At 40.8% G+C, this 19,315-nt stretch overlaps 1 protein-coding gene across 3 annotated transcripts in view; it reads left to right on the top strand.

Annotated features, from left to right (window-relative positions):
- The first annotated feature begins 1,022 nt into the window (after positions 1–1,022).
- The window catches only part of RALA (RAS like proto-oncogene A), a 72,161-nt gene continuing 53,868 nt past the window's right edge, over positions 1,023–19,315 (top strand). For all 3 annotated transcript variants that reach the window (XM_061197573.1, XM_061197572.1, XM_061197575.1), the window contains exon 1: positions 1,023–1,349. The gene's annotated coding sequence lies outside the window, so the exon portion shown is untranslated. The remainder of the gene's footprint in view (positions 1,350–19,315) is intronic.

The raw sequence follows: 19,315 nt of genomic DNA, 5'->3' as shown, positions 1-19,315 counted from the left end.
CATCTTTTTCAGCGGCCCAGGCTTGAACTTTTAAGTCCTGTAATTACTACTCAGACTTCTCAGTACTCTTTATTTGTTCCTTTGTTTCGTGTCCTTTTTGTCAGGATCTGGATGTGCTGTAAAATCCCTTTTTGGTGCTGTAAAATCCCTGTTTATCTTGAAAATCTGACCCAGTTTTAGTAAACTCATCCATTTCTTTCTCTGTATACCTTGATATGCCATACTTCCAACCGTAATTATTTGCTTCCATTAGTCTGGGCATCCCTGGAATGGACTGTGTCAAGCAATGAGTGTTGCTACTCAGGTGCGAGGTGGGGAGGGAGGAGGATAAGGGAATAAATATCTAGAGTTAAGAGGGCAGCTGCTAACGCACGTTAGTCTAACGATCGATTTCGAACCTGTGGAAGGATTAAATAAAGCACACGATTTAGTGGAACTACTTCCAATTTAGGCTCCCAAATCACAGGATGGGGGCGCGGGATGATCTCAGTGCCACACCAGACATCAGACCCGCAGTGTCGTAGGGGGTTCGAGAATCCTCAGAAAAGGATCCCCGACTATCCGCGGATGCGAGTTCTCCCGGGATCAGCTGTTAGGAGGCCCAGGGCGGCCACCGAGACCCTCCAGCCAGGGCAGGCGACTGACCCGTCTCCAGGGATTCAGCCCGCGACGAGCCACGTTGCCGGTTCCACTTGGGAAAATCCCGACCACAGGACGGAGCGGCCTAGGACGCCCCGGGAGAAGAGGCCGCCCCCTGGAAGCAAGATGGCGGCCTCCGCTCTCCCCCTCCTTCCCCAAGAACCCCCTCCTGGTCCCCAGAAGAGACACAAGGACGTCGTGGCGCCGGCGCCGAGATCCGGGAAACTGCGAGGCCCGCGGCCCCTCCCGGGCCCCGGGGAGGTGACTTCACCTCGCCGGGAGCAGAGAGCCGGGGGTGGGGTCGCCCGAGAGGCAGTGCAGCCCGCCCTCAGCGCGCGGAGGGTGGAGGCCAGCTGGCCCGCTCCCTCCGGCCATTGTTCTCCAGCCCCGGCCCCCACATCCTCCTCTCAGCCCGCGGACAGGAAGTTGCTTCCCAGCAGGCTCCGCCCCACTCCCAGCGCCCCGGAAGTGATCTGCGGCTGCTGCTGCAGAGCGGCCAGCAGGAGGGTGGATCTCCCGAGAGCGGGGCGCCCCGAGCCCTCCTCCGCCTCCTCCTGCCGCCCAGACTCCACCGCCTCCTGTCGGACTCCTCCTTCTGCCGCTCCCGGCGCGGAGCCTCCTGGACGACAAGGGCCAAGCACTCTCCAGCTGGAGCCAGCTCAGCCGCGGCTTCCGGAGCCCGCGGGGCGGTGGACCGGCTTGCGGTGCAGGTGAGCGATGCCCGCTCGGGTCGCCTGGGGAGGGGCTGGGGCCGCCGGGGCGGTGGCGGGGGTGTGTCTGGGCGGCGGCGGGCCGAGGCCCAGGCGCCGGGCCCGGACGCCGAAATTGCACCTCCCGCGTTCTGCCCGGGAACCAGCTGCGGGACGAGCCCGGGCTGGAATCCGGGGCGCCGGGTTCGCCGCTGTGCGGGCGAGTGCACTCCCGAGAGCGGACAGTTGCGGCGAGGTCTCCCGACCCCGGCACCCCCTCGAGTTGGCCTCGTCGGAAGGTCACCCCGCATCTCTGGCCCGCCGCGCCGAGGTCCCCGCCTGGGCGGTGCCCGCAACCTGGGGGGACCGGTCGCCGCAGTCCCCGCGCCTCACTCCGCCCCTCTCCCCTCCTTCCCTTTTTTTCACTCCTTGTCTGTGTGCGAGCAGTTGCTTTTTAAGCGTCTCCGGTAGGGTTTTGTGCCAGTTAAAGGAATAGCTTTTTCAGGTTGAAGTCATTAGATGGTCCGCACTGAACTGAATAGCCGGTCCTGGGCTCTTGCACAGGTTTAACCAATAATCGGGAATCAAGCCTCTGAAACGAGGACGAGAATATGGATATTTTGAGTGAGGGAGGTGTTTCCTCCGTGGTTCGTTCCTGAAGGTTTTCCAGAAGTGGAAGATGTGATTTGTGTGCTTTAGGCTGGGGATATGTGTGTAAGTGGGCGGGGGTGACGGCGCAGAGAGGTGGCAGTGTTGTTTCAAGGTTTAGGGAGAATTAGGGAGTTGACTGGCCTTTTCTCGGAAACCTGAATGTCCAGACTTGCGAGAGCTCATCCAAGTGTCATTGAGGTTGTATGAGAACTCCAGGGCCACGCCCTGCCTGTCAAGCTGAAAAGCACCTAATTTACGAATTGTGTTTGGGGGCCGCGGGCAGCGGGGCGGAGGGGGGAGATCATTATAAAATATGTGTCATGAGTTAATTCTTGTCCTGGAAGTAAATTACAACTTTAATCATGCTCCAAAAAGTATATACTAAATGTCGTTAGTGAACTCAGTTTTCACCAAAGGTATTCCTTTTAGCTTATGTTTACTAATGTATTTAAATATGTCTTATTCGCTTACGTTTCTGTCTCTATTAACGCAATATTATTATAAAATGACTCTTGTGACTCTTAAAACATTATTTTTAGATTATGAATTTCTTCAGGGCAGGAGCCATGTCTTACTCATCCCTGTGTTTCCATGCGATGTGGCCAGAACATAGAAGTTATTCACACAGCTCTTCAGTGAATGAATGAATGTGTAGGTGATCTCACAGTTGCCTTCCAGTAGTCATTTATTTGGGGGGGCTAAGGTTTTTTTGTTTGTGTTTTTGTTTCAGTTTGGTTGCAAATTTTGCTTTGTCTTTCTGTTCTTTAGCATGGTCAAAGGACAAATCAAGAAGAATCCTTTGCCATCCTTCCAAAACTATCCTCCCCTGAAAGATTAAAATTATATTTGGGGTATTGTGATTGGGCATTATAATAACTTACATTCCAGTGTTAAATGTTTACTACTTTAGCTTTTTTGCCCAGGGTTATCAAGAAGAGATTTCCTGGTGATAGGAAGTTTATAACCATATCCTATCTTAATCAAATAGAGGAAATTGGGAGTTACCACTGTTGAGATAACGTGGTACATCGCAGAATTGCTTATAGTGGCTCATTTTTTTCCACGGGTACATGAAGTCCTCTGACATCCTCTTATGACCTTGACGTGATTTACCAGGAGCCACTTTTAACACTTTTCCAGCGATCCAGATGCTGTTCTCCAGTGTGTCTGCTGAGTGTGCAGTCATCTGTATCAATTATTTTGAAGTAATTCTTCATACAACACTTTCTTTGCAGTTAATTCTTCATACAACTCTTTTCAGGGAAAAGGGGCTAATTACAGGAAAGAAACTTGTCTACCATTTGTGTGGGGAGATAGTTTTTGTCTATAGATGGTTGGGTTATTTTCACTGTAGTGAGGTTCAAATAAAAAAGTGCTGATATCGTCTTTCCTCTCCGAATGTCTGGTCCTACACTGGTTTTCCAAGCTCAGCTTCTACAGAACATAGATAAATGTACCAGTATCACTTCTTGTATATGTGTGTGTCAGTGTAATATGCATTTGTACATGGGTTGTGAAGACAATCACTTTTAAAATACTGGAATAAGAGGCTGTGAATATTAATGGGGAAAAAGATTATGATTTTGAGGAAGTAGGGAGACAGTTCGTGGTTTTCACTGTTTTATAAAATGTTTTAATTTTAGACACTAGGGAGAGTGAAGACTGTAATTTCTTATCTCAGTGACGTAACCACTATACAGAGGTCAGATTTCCCTTATTTCAACAACTGTCTTGGTAATAACAGTCCTCCTACATTGATTTCCTGCCAAGCACTGTGATAAGAGCGTATAATTTTTAATCTCCACACTACTTCTGCAAGATAGATAGTTTTTCCATACTTTACTAAGGCTAAGGGAAGTTATTTGCTGGAAGCTGGGCCGCTAGTACGTAATAGGGTCTGGATTTTAAAGTAACAATTTCTGGTGCTTCCCTGGTGGCGCAGAGGTTGAGAATCTGCCTGCCAATGCAGGGGACACGGGTTCGAGCCCTGGTCTGGGAAGATCCCACATGCCGCGGAGCAACTAGGCCCGTGAGCCACAATTACTGAGCCTGCGCGTCTGGAGCCTGCGCTCCGCAACAAGAGAGGCCGCGATAGTGAGAGGCCCGCACACCGTGATGAAGACTGGCCCCCACTTGCCGCAACTAGAGAGAGCCCTCCCACAGAAACTAAGACCTAACATGGCCATAAATAAATAAATAAATAAATAAAATTTTAAAAATAAAAAATAAAGTAACAATTTCTGAGAGCATTGGCTATTGCAATTAATCCTAAAAGACTGAGAAAGAATTCGATTCTGATTGAGCTGAGCTTTAAGAAAGCAAAGATACTGATCTCCTCAGTAGTCTTGGCCATCACATGGGGCCTGGGGTAACCAGTGACCCTGGCCAGGTGGCCTCAGATAGCAGCCAGTCTTCTGTTTATGACCTTCCACATATTATCACCTTCTGCGTGTGCCACGATGAAAAAATGGATGGGCATTGTTCATATAAGTGTCCCGGGAGAGTAGAGTATAAGGAACTCAACTTTGGTGTTTGATTATTACTTTTTACCTTTCAAGTACCTGAATAGTCCCTATTTGAGAGGACTGTTGGAGACCTGTTTGTAGTGACCTTTCCTGCAATCTTGCTGTTTTTTTAGTTCTTTCTTGGACTGAAGGACACGGGGGAGAGGTTGTGGGAGAGTGGAAAGAATGGTAAAAAAGCAGAGGTGTACTGGGTCTGTTTCTACCATTTCAGACCATATATTATTTTCTCTTTGGGTTTAGTATGGAGGCTTAAAGGTGGCAGAATTCTTGTAAGGGTCTAACTGCTCTTCGGTACCAATAGAATTCTCTTCACTCTTCCCAAGGCTGTGCACTTTTTTTTAAAAAATGCCCTTTTCAATGGGCTTAATTCTAAGGATGTGTTCATCTCTTGGTTTAAAAAAGAAGTGTAGAGCTCAAGTAAAAAATAGCTTATTCTCCAGCCCCCATTAGTAACAGTTATTCTTTGTGTTTTTCTGTTTGTTTGTTTTTTGGTTTTTAGCTCTAAAACACCTTTCTTACTACCCTATTGCACTCCTAAGGATTTGGTTACAATATAGAAAAAATTCAGTTAAAGCTCTGTGAGTTCTTAAAAGATGTTTGAGTAAATTTTAGAAGAGAATTTGCATCTTTGATTTAATTATACCTGAAGGTGAAAACTTATTCCTCGACATCAAGAGAGCATTCTGTACAAGCCAAGAAGCAAGCTTCCATAAAACATGTTAGTATTCTTAGAGGCCCTCACAGCTCGAGTCCTGTATTAGGTTCAGTAAACAGACATAACGCTTGACACACATAATCTCTTTGAAGTCTGGGATCTAATTTCATTGCAGAATTCACTTATTGATACTAAATATCAGGGTTTGTCAATGTCATCTTGGAGAATAAAACACAGCAAGATTATGAAACGACTTCTACTCCCAGACACATTGTGAAGGTAGGGCAAAGATCCCCAGTTTCCACAAAGATCATGACTGTTGTCTTCGAAGCCACGGGATCTGTTGCTTTCTTTTGCGGTTGAGAAGCTAGCATAGTAACCCATTGAAAATGAGGTTGCCCCACTACTGAGTGATTGCAGATGCTTTAGTTCAGCTGCCCTGTCTAGATCTATTCTGGATTATTGTAGCAGCCTTTTAGCCTCTGGTTGGGTCCCCCCCACCCAATCTTTTTTCCACACTTGGTTAGAGTATTCACGATACTCCCCTGCTTAAAACCCTTTCACAGCTCCTTCTTGCTAATTAATACAATCCAAATTCCTTTTATTCTTAATTTCATATATAAAACTTTTAAGGTCTGCTCCTTACCTAACTAACTCTGTAGCCTCATTTCTTTTTTCCCAGGGTCTTCAGTTCCAGCAATCCAGGCTTCTGGAATGCTAGCGTTTTTTCAGTCCCTCATTTCCTCTTCCTGTGATTTTTAACCACTCCTCCTTCCCCCAGCCTAATATACCCCTACTTGCCCTTCAGAACTTAGTTTAGCTTATACCTCTCCAAAAATTGTATCTTGATTTGATTTTTTCTCTCAACTCCATCCTTCCAAAAAAACAAAACAAAACAACAACAACAAAAAACAACTTTCAAGACTGGGCTAGGGCTTCCTTGGTGACGTAGTGGTTAAGAATCCGCCTGCCAGTGCAGGGGACACGGGTTCGAGCCCTGGTCCCGGAAGATCCCACATGCCGCGGAGCAGCTAAGCCTGTGTGCCACAACTACTGAGCCTGCGGTCTAGAGCCCCCGAGCCACAACTGCTGAGCCCGCGTGCCACAACTACTGAGCCCACACGCCTAGAGCCTGTGCTCCACAACAAGAGAAGCCACTACAATGAGAAGCCCGTGCACCCCAGTGAAGAGTAGTCCCCGCTCGCCGCAGCTAGAGAAAGCCCGCGCGCAGCAACGAAGACCCAACACAGCCAAAAATAAATAAATAAAATAAATTATAAAAAAAAGACTGAACTAGTTGCTACCCTTGCGAGCCGCCATAAAATCTAGCATAGCACTTACTACTATGGACAGTGCCTTCATTAGCCTATTGTAAATTATGTTGACCACAGTCTATAGTAATCGCATATCTCCAGGTACACATGCCCTCTTAAAAGTCTTCACAGGACTTTATCAGAAGTTCCCAAACTTTCTCAGTTCATGACATACTTATTATATCAGTAATTTTTTCACAGCATCCCTAGGTCAGGAGAAACACCTAATGGTTTAATTTATTAGTTTAGGTCCAAACAACTTAATAAGTATTTATGTACTGACAATTTAGTAACTATTTGAAAAAAGTAATACACAAATTGAGTAACTTTAATTTTTAACTACATAGTACTCCACAGTTTATTCAACCAATTCTCCTGTATGTGGACACTTAAGTAATACCCAATATTTTTCAATTACAAGTGGTGTTGTAATGCAAATCTTTATTTCTTTGTATTGTTGGAAGTATGTCTTCAGGATAAATGTATATATAAGATTTGTTAGATTTGCCAAATTTTTCTTCCTGTGGGGTTGTACTATTTTGAATTCCCACCAGTGGTATATGAGTGCTACAGCTTCAGCAGCAGAGCATGTTGTCAAGCTGCTGAATTTCTGCTAATCTAATAGGTGAGAAATTGTATCTCAGCCTAGTTTTAATTTGTATTTCTCTTATCACAAGTGAATTGAACATTTTTTTCATATGTTTCAGGGCCATTTTTTAAAGTGTTCATGTTATTTGCTCACTTTCTAAATAAATTTTGGTCTTTTCCCCTCAGAGTTTAAAAGTTCTTTATATTTAAGAATATTAGTCATTTAACTTTGATATATATTGCAAATACTTTGCCCAGTTATCTTTTGGCATTGCTTGTGGTGTGTGTTTTTTTGACTTGCAAAAGTTTGTTTCTGTGTAGTCAAGTATATTAATCTTAAATTTATTGCATCTGGATTTTTAGTCATAGAGAGCCTTTCACTTCCCACAGGTATAAAGGAATTCAGCCATGCTTTCTTCTAGTACTAATACAGTTTCATTTATAATATAGAGCACATTCAGTCCTCTGATCCATTTGGAGTACATTTCTGTATATGGTGTGAATGGGTCTAATTTTATCTTTTCCACATGGCTGTCCAGTTGTCCCGATACCATTTAATTAAAAAAGAAATCTTGGTCCCCTTTATCATATACTAGATTTCTATATGTAGTTGGGTATGTTTTATACTTTTGGATGGTCTGACTATTCATGTACCAGTACTACACTGTTTTAATCATAGAGGCTTTGTATATGATTTAATATCTGGTAGGGCTAGTTCCCCATTATTGCTCCTCTTCAGTGTTTTCCGTACTAGTCTTGCGTGTTTCATTTTTCCGTATGAACTCTAGCATCAGTTTGTCCAAGTCCATTAGAAAGCTCACTACTATTTTTATTGAGGTCGCATTAAACTTACTATATAACTTAGAACTGATCTCTTGATGGTGTTGGAACATCTTAATCTAGAACAAGCGATGTCTTTTCATTTTCTTAAATCTACTTTTGTGTCTCTGTGGAATGGTTTATATTTACTTCATACAAGTTTTGAACATTTCTTGTTTATTCCTATGTATTTTGTATTTTATCTTTTGTTGTTACTATTATAAATAGAATTTTCTTATTAGTTATATCTACCAACTGATTATTATTCATGTATATGGATATTGCTAATTTCTGCATGTTTTTTTGTTACTTTTTTTAAAAATTATTTATTTATTTATTTATTTTTGGCTGCATTGAGTCTTCTTTGCTGCGCACGGACTTTCTCTAGTGGTGGTGTTGAGCAGGGGCTACTCTTCATTGCGGTGCACGGGTTTCTCACTGAGGTGGCTTTTCTTGTTGCAGAGCTCTAGAGCTTCTCATTGAGGTGGCTTCTCTTGTTGCAGAGCTCTAGGCACATGGGCTTCAGTAGTTGTGGTGTGTGAGCTCAGTAGTTGTGGCTCGTGGGCTCTAGAGCGCAGGCTCAGTAGTTGTGGTGCATGGGTTTAGTTGCTCTGCGGCATGTGAGATCTTCCCGTACCAGGGCTCGAACCTGTGTCCCCTGCATTGGCAGGCGGACTCTTAACCACTGCGCCACCAGGGATGTCCCCCTTGCTGAATTATTGTTATTGTTTAAGTACTTTTATTATTTCATTACTTTTATCATTGCTTCTCTGTGGCCCAGGTATACAGTTATGTCACCTGTAAATAGAGATTTTATCCTCTTCTTTTCCAGTGTTTTTGCATCGAAGTGTTTGTCTTATCTAATTGCATGGATTACTATCTCCAGAACAATGTTAAATAGTGATATAACAGTATCTTTAATAGAAATGCTGATTGTTTTATTGTATTATCTTCTCTGTGGATATACATTGTACTAGATATTAATTTAACTGGGGAAATACCTTTCAAAGACTGCAGTCCTTCACTATTTCTGTGAGAGAGAGATATGGTTAGAGGCAGGAAGGTTGAATTTCCTAGTGGGCAGCAGCAAAGTATTGATATAATGATAATCAAGATAAGGTATTGATCCGTAGTTTCCCAGTTCATACAACCATTACTGAATTTTGTTCCTGCCTCTCCCGAATTTCATTGTAATCTTTACTCAGCCAGTCGTGGGTGCCACGGGGTGACCTCCATTTCTCCTCCAGGCTAAAGCAGCCATAGGTCTATGAAAATCTATTTCCTTCTAGGCTTTCATAGTCTTTAAGTGGTTTCTGTGCTTTGCAGATGAATTAGGCTCACCTTGTATTGATGTGATTATGGCTTGAGTCCTTGTGTCTGTAGGTCACATAGCAAGTCAGGCTTGTAATTTGATGAGTTTATCGATGGGGTGGCCCGTGGTACACAGATATGGGGTAGTTCTAGACAAGTTTGTAGGGCCTGGGTGCATCTGGCCTTGAGGCAGTTCTTTCTCCAGAATTCATTTATAAAGATCTAGTCCTCTGGCCGGTGGTATATGTTGGTGTGGAATCAGGTGTGGCCCAGCATCCTGCACACATTCCCTCCACACGGCAATTACAGACACACACCAGTGCTCAGTCTCCCATGTTCTGCAGAGTATTTTCATTTCACTGCCATCTAATTCACCCAGAAAGTTCAAGTAGCATATTTTCTGTAGATTCTTATAATTTCAAGGTTATCTAGGTCCATTTTGTGAACTCCCAGTCCACATCCCGTTTGCTGTCTCAGTCATTCTAAATATTTCCTTTCCCAGGAGTGCTGGGTGGTATGATATGTATTAATTTCTTGTCCCTTATGCCAAGGAGCTTCTCCCTAGAAGTCCCTACAGCTCCCAGTCTATAACCTATAGTCCATCTTCATTGTCCCATAAATGCTGGTAGGTCTCTAGGTTGAGGAGCTCTCACTCACCAGGTAGTACTCTTGGTCTGTGGCCAGTTGTTCATCTCCACTTTTCCTGGGACCCATGTTGCCTTTTTCTATCTGGGTCTTGGCCCACAGTTCAGTCTTTGGCGGGTGGTGGTTGGAGACTCTCCTGCCTTGAAGATCCTCAGGTCTCACCCTCTGCTACATGCTGCCACCCTGATGTCTGGGCTTGCAGGAGGCTGATCTTTTCTGTTGCCTCTTTTTTGCCTTACTTCTCCTACCCCCACCTTTTCAGTCTGAGGACATTTTGTCTTCCTTCATCTTTATCCCTAAGACATTTTGTCTATGACAGAAAATCCCTATCCCCCAAGGTCTTAAGTTTCTGGACACCAACCATAGTCTCTTAGTGCTTGGATTATCGGTAACTTTCCCACTACCCTATTAGTCTCTAAGATCTCCCTATTTCATATGGCTGTACACTACACCTAAGATAATTCTCTATGTCTGTTACTTCATTGATTCTTATTTGCTGATTGTGGCTTTTAGTAGCTTTCTTGATCCCTCAGAATAAAATAAAACTTGATCATTTGCTCTGCCTATCTCTTCTTGTCCTTGCTTTGGCCCAGATCATTAACCCATTCTCGTTTTTGTGTTTTGTTAAAGTTTATGTTTTTTTGGTTACAACTATTTGAACTTTTTGTAGATTCATTAGTCATTTATATTTTTTATTCTGTGAGTTGTCTTTTTATGTTCTTTGCTTATTTGGGGGGGGTGGTGAGGAGGCTGGATTTTTTTTAAATGACGGATTTGTTGAGATATAATTCACATACCATAAAATTTACTTTTAAAATGTATTAATTCAGTGGTTCTTAGTATAGTCGCAGAGTTGTGCAACCATCACCTCTATCTAGTTTGAGAACGTTTTCATTACCCCCAAAAGAAACCCCATGCTCATTAACTATCACTCCTGATTCCCTCCACCCCCCAGCCCCAGACAGCTACAAATCTACTTCCCATCTGTGGAGATTTGCCCATTCTGGTCATTCCTGGATACCAAAAACGGATCATACAATATGTGGTCTTTTGTTTCTGGCTTCTTTCACTTAACATAATGCTTCAAGGTTCATCCATGTTCTAGCATGTATCAGTTCTTCATTCCTTCTCATGGCTGAATAATGTTCCATTCAATGGATATATCACATTTTGTTTATCCTTTCGTCAGTTGATGGACATTTGGATGTTTCTGCTTTTTGGCTTATATTGGATAATGCTGCCATAAACGTTGATGTACATGTTTTTGCATGGACATGTTTTTCATTCCTCTTGGGTATATATCTAGGAGTGAAATTACTAGGTCACATGATAACTCCATGTTTAACATTTTGAGTAACTGCCAAATTGTTTTCTGAGGTACTTGTGCCATTTTACATCCCCACGATCATCTTACAGTTTCTCCACATCCTCATCAGTGTATGTTATTGTCCCTCTTTTTGATTATAGCTATCATAGTGGGTACAATTTCTGCCTTCTGCCATCTGCTAGAGTACTTTGTCTAAGCTGTCCTATGTACATCTTAGCATATCTTTTTTTCTTCTTAGATATTTTATTTCAAGGTCCAATTCCAAGAATGTTTTCTTTATTGTAAAAACTATAAATGTGACTTTTTGTTTGAACTTCCAGGTGAACATTCCTTTTGATTCATAACAAGATTCCTGTTTTACATTAGTGTCTGATGAGTTTAAGCTGTTAAAACTATAAATTGTTAAAAGTACACTTGTTGGGCTTCCCTGGTGGCGCAGTGGTTAAGAATCCACTTGCCAATGAAGGGGACATGGGTTCGAGCCCTGGTCCGGGAAGATCCCACATACAGTGGATCAACTTAAGCCCGTGTGCCACAACTACTGAGCCTGCGCTCTAGAACCTGCGAGCCACAGCTACTGAGCCCACACGCCACAGCTACTGAAGCCCGCGTGCCTAGAGCCCATGCCCTGCAACAAGAGAAGCCACCGCAATGAGAAGCCTGTGCACTGCAATGAAGAGTAGCCCCCGTTCGACGCAACTAGAGAAAGACCACGCGCAGCAGTGAAGACCCAACGCAGCCAAAAATAAAATAAATAAATTTATTTAAAAAAAAATAAGTACACTGTTAAAGGGATTTCCCTGGTAGTCCAGTGGTTGACTCCACACTCCCACTGCAGGGGACACGGGTTCGATCCCTGGTTGGGGAACTAGGATCACAGCCAAAAACAACAACAACAAAAGTACACTGTTAGAGTTAGCTGGGGGAAAGGAATAGTTGGGCAGTTTGGGATTGACATGTACACACTGCTATATTTAAAATGGATAACCAACGAAAACCTACTGTATACAGCACAGGGAACTCTGCTCAATATTATGTAACAACCTAAATGGGAAAAGAATTTGAAAAAGAATAGATACATGTATATGTAAAAACAAAAACAAAAAATCCCACCACCAACAGCAAAAGTACACTGTTAACAAATTATGGCATAGTAAGTAAGTAGTAAGACAAAATGCCCAAGTTAGAGTAGTGAAAGGAAATTATTCATAATGAACACTGACAATGCTTTGAAGAATTGTTAGTGCAGTGTTGACTACAAAATTGAGGAAATCCAATTATAGACAGGACCAAATATGATGCTAGGTTTAATCTATGTTTTATTCCTATTCTTACTAGGAAGGTACAAAGTATAAATGAATAAATTTTTTTAAATCAAAATTTAGCACTTTTGTGTATATGATTTCATTTGATCTTTATATCAGCCAAAAGATATAGGTGGGAATGGGTGCTCTTTCAGGTGGGAAAATGTATTGACCTTCATTCAAAAATGCTTTCTCGGGCACTGCTATATAACTAAAGATTTCTGCACCAACTAATAACTATGTTGCTTTGTCTTAAATGACTACTTCAAAAAGTATTAGTTGGCAGTAGCATTTCTAGAAAGTTCTAATTTGCTGAGTCTGTGCATAATTATTTCATACTTTGAGTTCTCGTTTCTTCCCTCCATTATTTGCTGTATATTAACAGCCATAGATCAAAGACATGACAGTCTTTAAACCTCAACTGTGTGCCTCTTTCTGAAATGTCCAGAGAACTACATTGGTGAGTCCTTTTACATTTGGTTACACTTTAAAATGAGAGTGCTCCATGTAAAGATGTTCAGCGTCACCAATTTTTAGGGAAATGCAAATCAAAACCACAATTAGGTATCACCTCACACACCCGTTAGAATGGCTGTTATCAAAAAGGCAAAGAAACAACAAGTGTTGTCGAGGTGTGGAGAAAGGGGCCCTCCTGCACTGTGGGTGGGAATGTAAGTTGGTGGAGCAGCTGTGGAGAAACGGTATGGAGGCTCCTTAAAAAGTCTAGAATAGAACTACCCTATGATGTAGCCATTGCACTTCAGGGTATTTATCCAAAGAAAGTGAAAACACTGATTCGAAAACACATATGTACCCCTGTGTTCATCACAGCCTTATTTGTGAGAGTCAAGATTTGGAAACAGCCTTAGTACCCATCAGCAGATGAATGGGTAAAGAAGATGTGGTGTACATACATACATATATATACGTATATATATATATACACATACATATATATACATATATATATATATATACACACACACACACACACGCACACACACAACAGAATACTACTCAGCCATAAAAAAGATGAAATCTTGCCATTTGTGACAACATGGACCTTGAGGGTATTAATGCTAAGTGAAATTAAGTCAGAGAAAGATAAGTACCTTTTGATTTTACTCATATGTGGAATATAAAAAGAAAACATGAAGAAACCAAACAAAAACAAATACATAGATACAGAGAACAGAGTAGTAGTTATCAGAGGGGAAGGGGCAGAGGGGAGGGCAAAATGGATAAAGGGGATCAACTGTATGGTGACAGATGAAAAGTAAATTTTTGGTGAGCACATTGTAGGTACAGAAGTAGAAATATAAAGTTGTACACATGAAACTTATGTTGTAAACCAGTATTTACCTCAATTAAAAATTTTTTGAGAAAATAAAAGGAGTGCTCTTTTCCCCCCAACTTTGTGTTTTGAAACATTTTTTTAAAATTGAAGTATAGTTGATTTACAATGTTGTTTTAATTTCTGCTGTGCAGCAAAGTGACTCAGTTATACATATATATATTCTTTTATATATATTTTTTTCCATTATGGTTTATCCCAGGACATTGACTATAGTTTCCTGTGCTATACAGTAGGTCCTTGTTGCCTTGAAATGTTTCAGACCTACAAAAATTTTAAAAAGTATTATATTGAATGCCGGTAGTTACTAATCACCCTAAATTCACCAATTACCAATTATTGTTTTGCTACGTTTGCTTTATCTTTCTTTTTTTTTTATTGTTTATTTACTTATTTTTGGCTGCATCAGGTCTTTGTTGCAGCGTGCGGGCTCTCTAGTTGCAGCGCGCGGGGCTCCCCGCAGCATGTGGGATCTTAGTTCCCAGACCAGGGATGAAACCCGCCTCCCCTGCATTGGAAGGTGGATTCTTAACCACTGGACCACCAGGGAAGTCCCTGCTTTAACTTTCTAAGTACAGATGCTTTTATTTCCCTGAGTTATTTGAAATAAGTTTGGAGACATGAAACTTCACCTCTGTGTACTTGAGCTTACATCTTCTGAGAATGAAGACATTCTCCTGTATAGCCATAATACTATTGTAACACCTAAAAAAATCAGCAATAGTTTCATAATATCATTTAATATCTAGTCCAAATTCAGATTTCGTTAGTTGTCGCCTATTGTCTTTAATAGCTGTTTTTTCCCCCAATCCAGGATCCAGTCAAGGTTCATAATTTCTGCTTGCTTATTATGTCTTCTCTAGTCTCTTTTATTTCACTTTTTCTCATTAACTTTTTTGAGGCATAATTTACATATCATAAAATTCACCCATTTTAGGTTTACAGTGATTTTTAGTAACTTTACTGACTTGTGTAAATCATTACCATAATCCAGTTTTAAAACATTTTCATCACTTCAGTATAAAATCTCTTATTCCCCTTTTTAGTTAATTCCCATTCCCATCCCCAGGCAGCCGTTAGTTTATATTCTGTCTCTATAGATTTCCCTTTTCTGGACATTATGTATAAATAGAAATATACAATATGTATTCCTTTTGAGTTTCTTTTACTTAGCATAATATTTTTTGGTTATCATGTTGTGGCATGTGTCAGTAGTTCTTTCCTTTTTATGGACGGACAGTAGCTCAGTATTCCATTCTATGGATAGACCACATTTTGCTTCTCCTTTTACCATTGATGGACATTTGGATTGCTTCCCCTTTTTGGTTATTATGAATAATCCTGTTACGAACATTCATGTGCAAGTCTTTGCATGGACGTATGTTTTCATTTCTCATGAGTATCATGGAGTGAAATCTCCAGGTTGTATGGCAGATTTATGTGTAATCTTTTAAGAAACTGCTAAACTGTTTTCCAAAGTGGCTATACGTTATTTTGCATTCCCAACGGCAATGTTTGGAGATTCTCATTTCTCTGCATCTTTACCAGCAGTTGTTAGAGTCTTTTTAAAAAAAAATTATATCCATTCTGGTGGATATAAATAAGTATCTCGTGGTTTTAATTTGTATTTCTCTAATGAATAATAGTGTTGAGCACCTTTTCATGTGCTTATTAATAAGTCTTTGGCTTGTTTTCTCTGGTGAAATGTCTACTGAAATCTTTTGCCCATCTTTTAAAAATTGGGTTATTTTTCTTCTCATTGAGTCATAAGAGTTCTTTGTGTGTTCTGGATACAAGTCAATGAGATGTGTGATTTGCAGAGGTTTTCTCTCAGAGTGCTATTTTTTTGTAGCGATGTTAACCATGAGCTTTGCTTAATTTCTCTAATTTGCCATGGGGCTTTTTTGGAGGGTTGGAGTAAAAGCTAAATCTTCTGTTCATAATTCTTTCACATGTCTAGTACTGAAGTACTAGATTAATTAAAGACTAATTAATTAAAGACCGTGTAGTCACCTTCATCTTCATTCTGCAGTTAAGCAGTGAGAAACTCTTCCTTTCTGAACCACAAGAAGCAAATAGAGAACCTATAGGTATTAGGGTTCTTTCAATTGTAAGAGTCAGAAATCCAGTTGAGGCTACCTTAAGTGAAACAGAAATGTGCTGGCTTTCTCTCCTTCCCCAGCTCTGCTTCTTTTTTTAAACTGGCAGACTGTGTGGTGGCCACTTTCATCTCCAGATTCATCAAGGAGCCAATCTTCCTCACTAGTTTAAGGAATAGAATACTCTGGCCAGCCTGGGTCTCTTGTCCTGCTTTATAGTCGGGCCCTGATTTATAGTCCTGTTGTAATGTAGTAGGAGAGGGTGGTTCCCACTAGAAGAAGTAGTTTGGCCGACAGATCATATGTATGCCTCTTTAGGGGCACTGGGTCATTTTTTGCCCACTTTTATGAAATTAAACCAAAAGTAATAGCAGATTAATATCTGGAGTTTTGGGGGGGAAATCACATTTGTTTTATGATTAATTTTACCTCTAAATTAGCCTTTACTAGTAGCACTTTTCTTACCTAAACAAACTCAGGTGATACTTGGTTTAAGCTAAAACGTTCCACGTACCTCTTCCTACCTCCCATGCAAGTGAGGGGAGGACCTACATTAACAATGATAACAACTTGGTAATTTGGCAGATTTTTCTGTACTCCTCTTGAGCTTTCTTTTATATAGTTTTCTTTAGCTCTGTGAGTGGGGGTTATAGCCAACTGTCTTGGAGTTCCTACATTCCTGCGGATTGCTGAAACCCATTTTTATAATTAGTTTCCTTCCTCTCTTCTTTCATTTACTTGGATTCTCAAGCTCTGTCAGTGTCCATATGTTATATGATTCATCTTTGAAGTGATTTTTTAAAAAGTAAGGCTAGTTCCCAGTTCCTTTTCATGACATCGTGTGTGTATGGTGATGGTGACGATGCTATTGATGTAGTTGGATTTTCCTGCTCAAAAAAGAAAATACTTTTAATCACCTGGAGTGTTTCTAATCTAAACTCTTTGTAGACAGATACAACTGATATGTAAGTACTATTGTATAATTAAGTTGAACAAAGAACTTTGGATACTGTGTGGCTCTTGGGTTGCTTCTATACTCTTCCAGTATTCTTCAGGATTTATTTTTTAGTGTGAAAATTAAATGCAGAAACAAGAACTTCTGGTTTTGGACTATCTGTATAAAATGTATCGTCTCTTATAGAGTTAGAACGGGCCTTCAAAGGGCAGCTAATATATTCTTCCACCTTTCACAAAAATCCCCTCAAAACTACCTGGCCACTAGCCGTTGCTTAAAAACTTGTAGTGATAGTGTGGAAATCTGTGTTATTTTTGGATGTTTTAAATTAAAATTCCATCCTTGTTTTGAACTGAAGTCTATTATCCTGTGACTTCTCTTTATTCCTGTTTTCTCTGGAGAAGCACTTATGCAAGCACAAACATGTTTTTGAGCCCTTGTTAAACAGTGCATCTGTTGACAGAATTAAGAATAGTCATTTTTACATATACCTTTCTTCAAATAATTGAAGATGGCAGTCAGACAACTCCCTTGCCAGCTTCCCCAGTGTCCGCCTGTTCAGACACATCCTTCATGTCTTTAGTTAGTTCCCTAACCATCTTGGTCACAAGCTTCTAAAAATAATACAGTAACATTCACTTATTTGGAGGTCAGATTTTACAGCTTGAAATATGAAATGCACTTAAAGAGGGAGGAGGAAACGACTAGAATCTGTAGATTTCCTTCCATGACCAGGCCCTGACCCAAGCAATTGGATTCATTATTTCCATTTAATCATCCAAACACAACCCTATGAGGTAGATGAGGCAACTTAAGGCTACCCATTAAGAATAAGGAAGTAAAGTTTAAAAACAAACAAATCAAAAACAACAACAACAACAACAGCAGCATACCTTTGAACATCCAAAGTAGAAACGTAAGGTCTCAGCACTAAAGGCTATTATCCATCCAGCGCTCAAGAGAGTAGTAAATCTTTCAGAACCTACTTAACTCTTACTTTATATCTAATTACAATGAGCCTGGTATTTGGCTTCCAAACAATTTTGGGGGCTGAAGGGGTGCTCTGAAGGCACACAGGCAGTAGTGATCAGTGAGGGACAACTATGAAAGGAAGGGAAGAGGCAGAAAGACTATAAAATGATGATAGGAGAGTTCAGAGTTCTACCTTCTAGGGCTATTGAATCCAGGGAAAACTGCCCTGAATTCATAATTCAGACTCTGAGAACAGGATAATAGTTGATCATTATGATACTGCGTTATCAAGAAAAAACAATTTTTTGTCAGACATAAAATTCTGAACTCAAAATCTTCGTCGACGAATAAACTCGTTTTGCTGATAAAATAAAAAAAAAAAACTTTGTCGAATACAACTCAAAAATTAAAATACCATCCTATTCTAATACTGCTTCTGGTGGCTGAGTTGCTTATTTCTCATTGATTATTGTCTTGTTGAGAAATTCCCGTGGTTATTATTTTTTTTTGATGTGTGTATATTGAGTGGTAAGTATAATAAGCTACTTGGTAAATAGTAGGTATCACTCACTGATGATTTTGGGAGGTAATCTATGCAGTTAGAACTTATCATCTCTTATAACTTTAGCTGAATTACCAGGGTTTTCCTATCTTGGATGTGTGAAGTTTTATCACAACGTGACTAGCACATTCTGGTCCACTTCCCCTGCTATCAGTTGTTAAGTATTTAAAGAATGTTGTTATTAGGCTAAGTGAAACATAGTTTAAATTTTCATATAAAAATGTATGTGAATACTTTTAAGATTATCTAGGTAACAGTTGCTTGCTTTCTCTTAAATTAGGAAGTAAAAGAAGAAGATTGTATTACTCCAGAAGTAGTTTAGGTTTCAGCCTTCATCTGATTTTCCTCCAAATCCCAGCTGTTCACTTGGTTGCTCTTTGGCTATAAGTAGTGACATAACTACTGTCCGTTATTCTCATGAGTTTAAACTGTATCTAATTTTATTACATCTTTAAAGCTTTGATACAAATATTGACAATTTGTTCTTCAATCAAAAAAGATGAGTTAAAATGCACAGTCCAGAATATTTATGGGGTCTTTTTTTGGTTGTTTAAAACGTAGTAGTAATCCTTGTCAGAGCATTACTACCACAGAGAACTGTAAGACAGTAAGCTTATCTTAGTGAAATTTTAGTAACTTCATATGAAGAAGTTTTTTTTAATAAATTTTTATTTATTTATTTATTTATTTTTTTGCTGCGTTGGGTCTTTGTTGCTGCATACGGGCTTTCTCTAGTTGCGGCGAGCGGGGGCTACTCTTCGTTGCGGTGCGTAGGCTTCTCATTGCGGTGGCTTCTCTTGTTGCCGAGCACGGGCTCTAGGTGCGTGGGCTTCAGTAGTTGTGGCTCGCGGGCTCAGTAGTTGTGGCTCGCGGGCTCTAGAGCGCAGGCTCAGTAGTTGTGGCGCAC

The sequence above is a fragment of the Eubalaena glacialis genome, chromosome 8 (assembly GCF_028564815.1).
Source record: "Eubalaena glacialis isolate mEubGla1 chromosome 8, mEubGla1.1.hap2.+ XY, whole genome shotgun sequence".
NCBI classification, from domain to species: domain Eukaryota; kingdom Metazoa; phylum Chordata; class Mammalia; order Artiodactyla; family Balaenidae; genus Eubalaena; species Eubalaena glacialis.
Note: the sequence above shows the minus strand (reverse complement) of the source record. Positions and strands in the feature narration are given on the sequence as shown.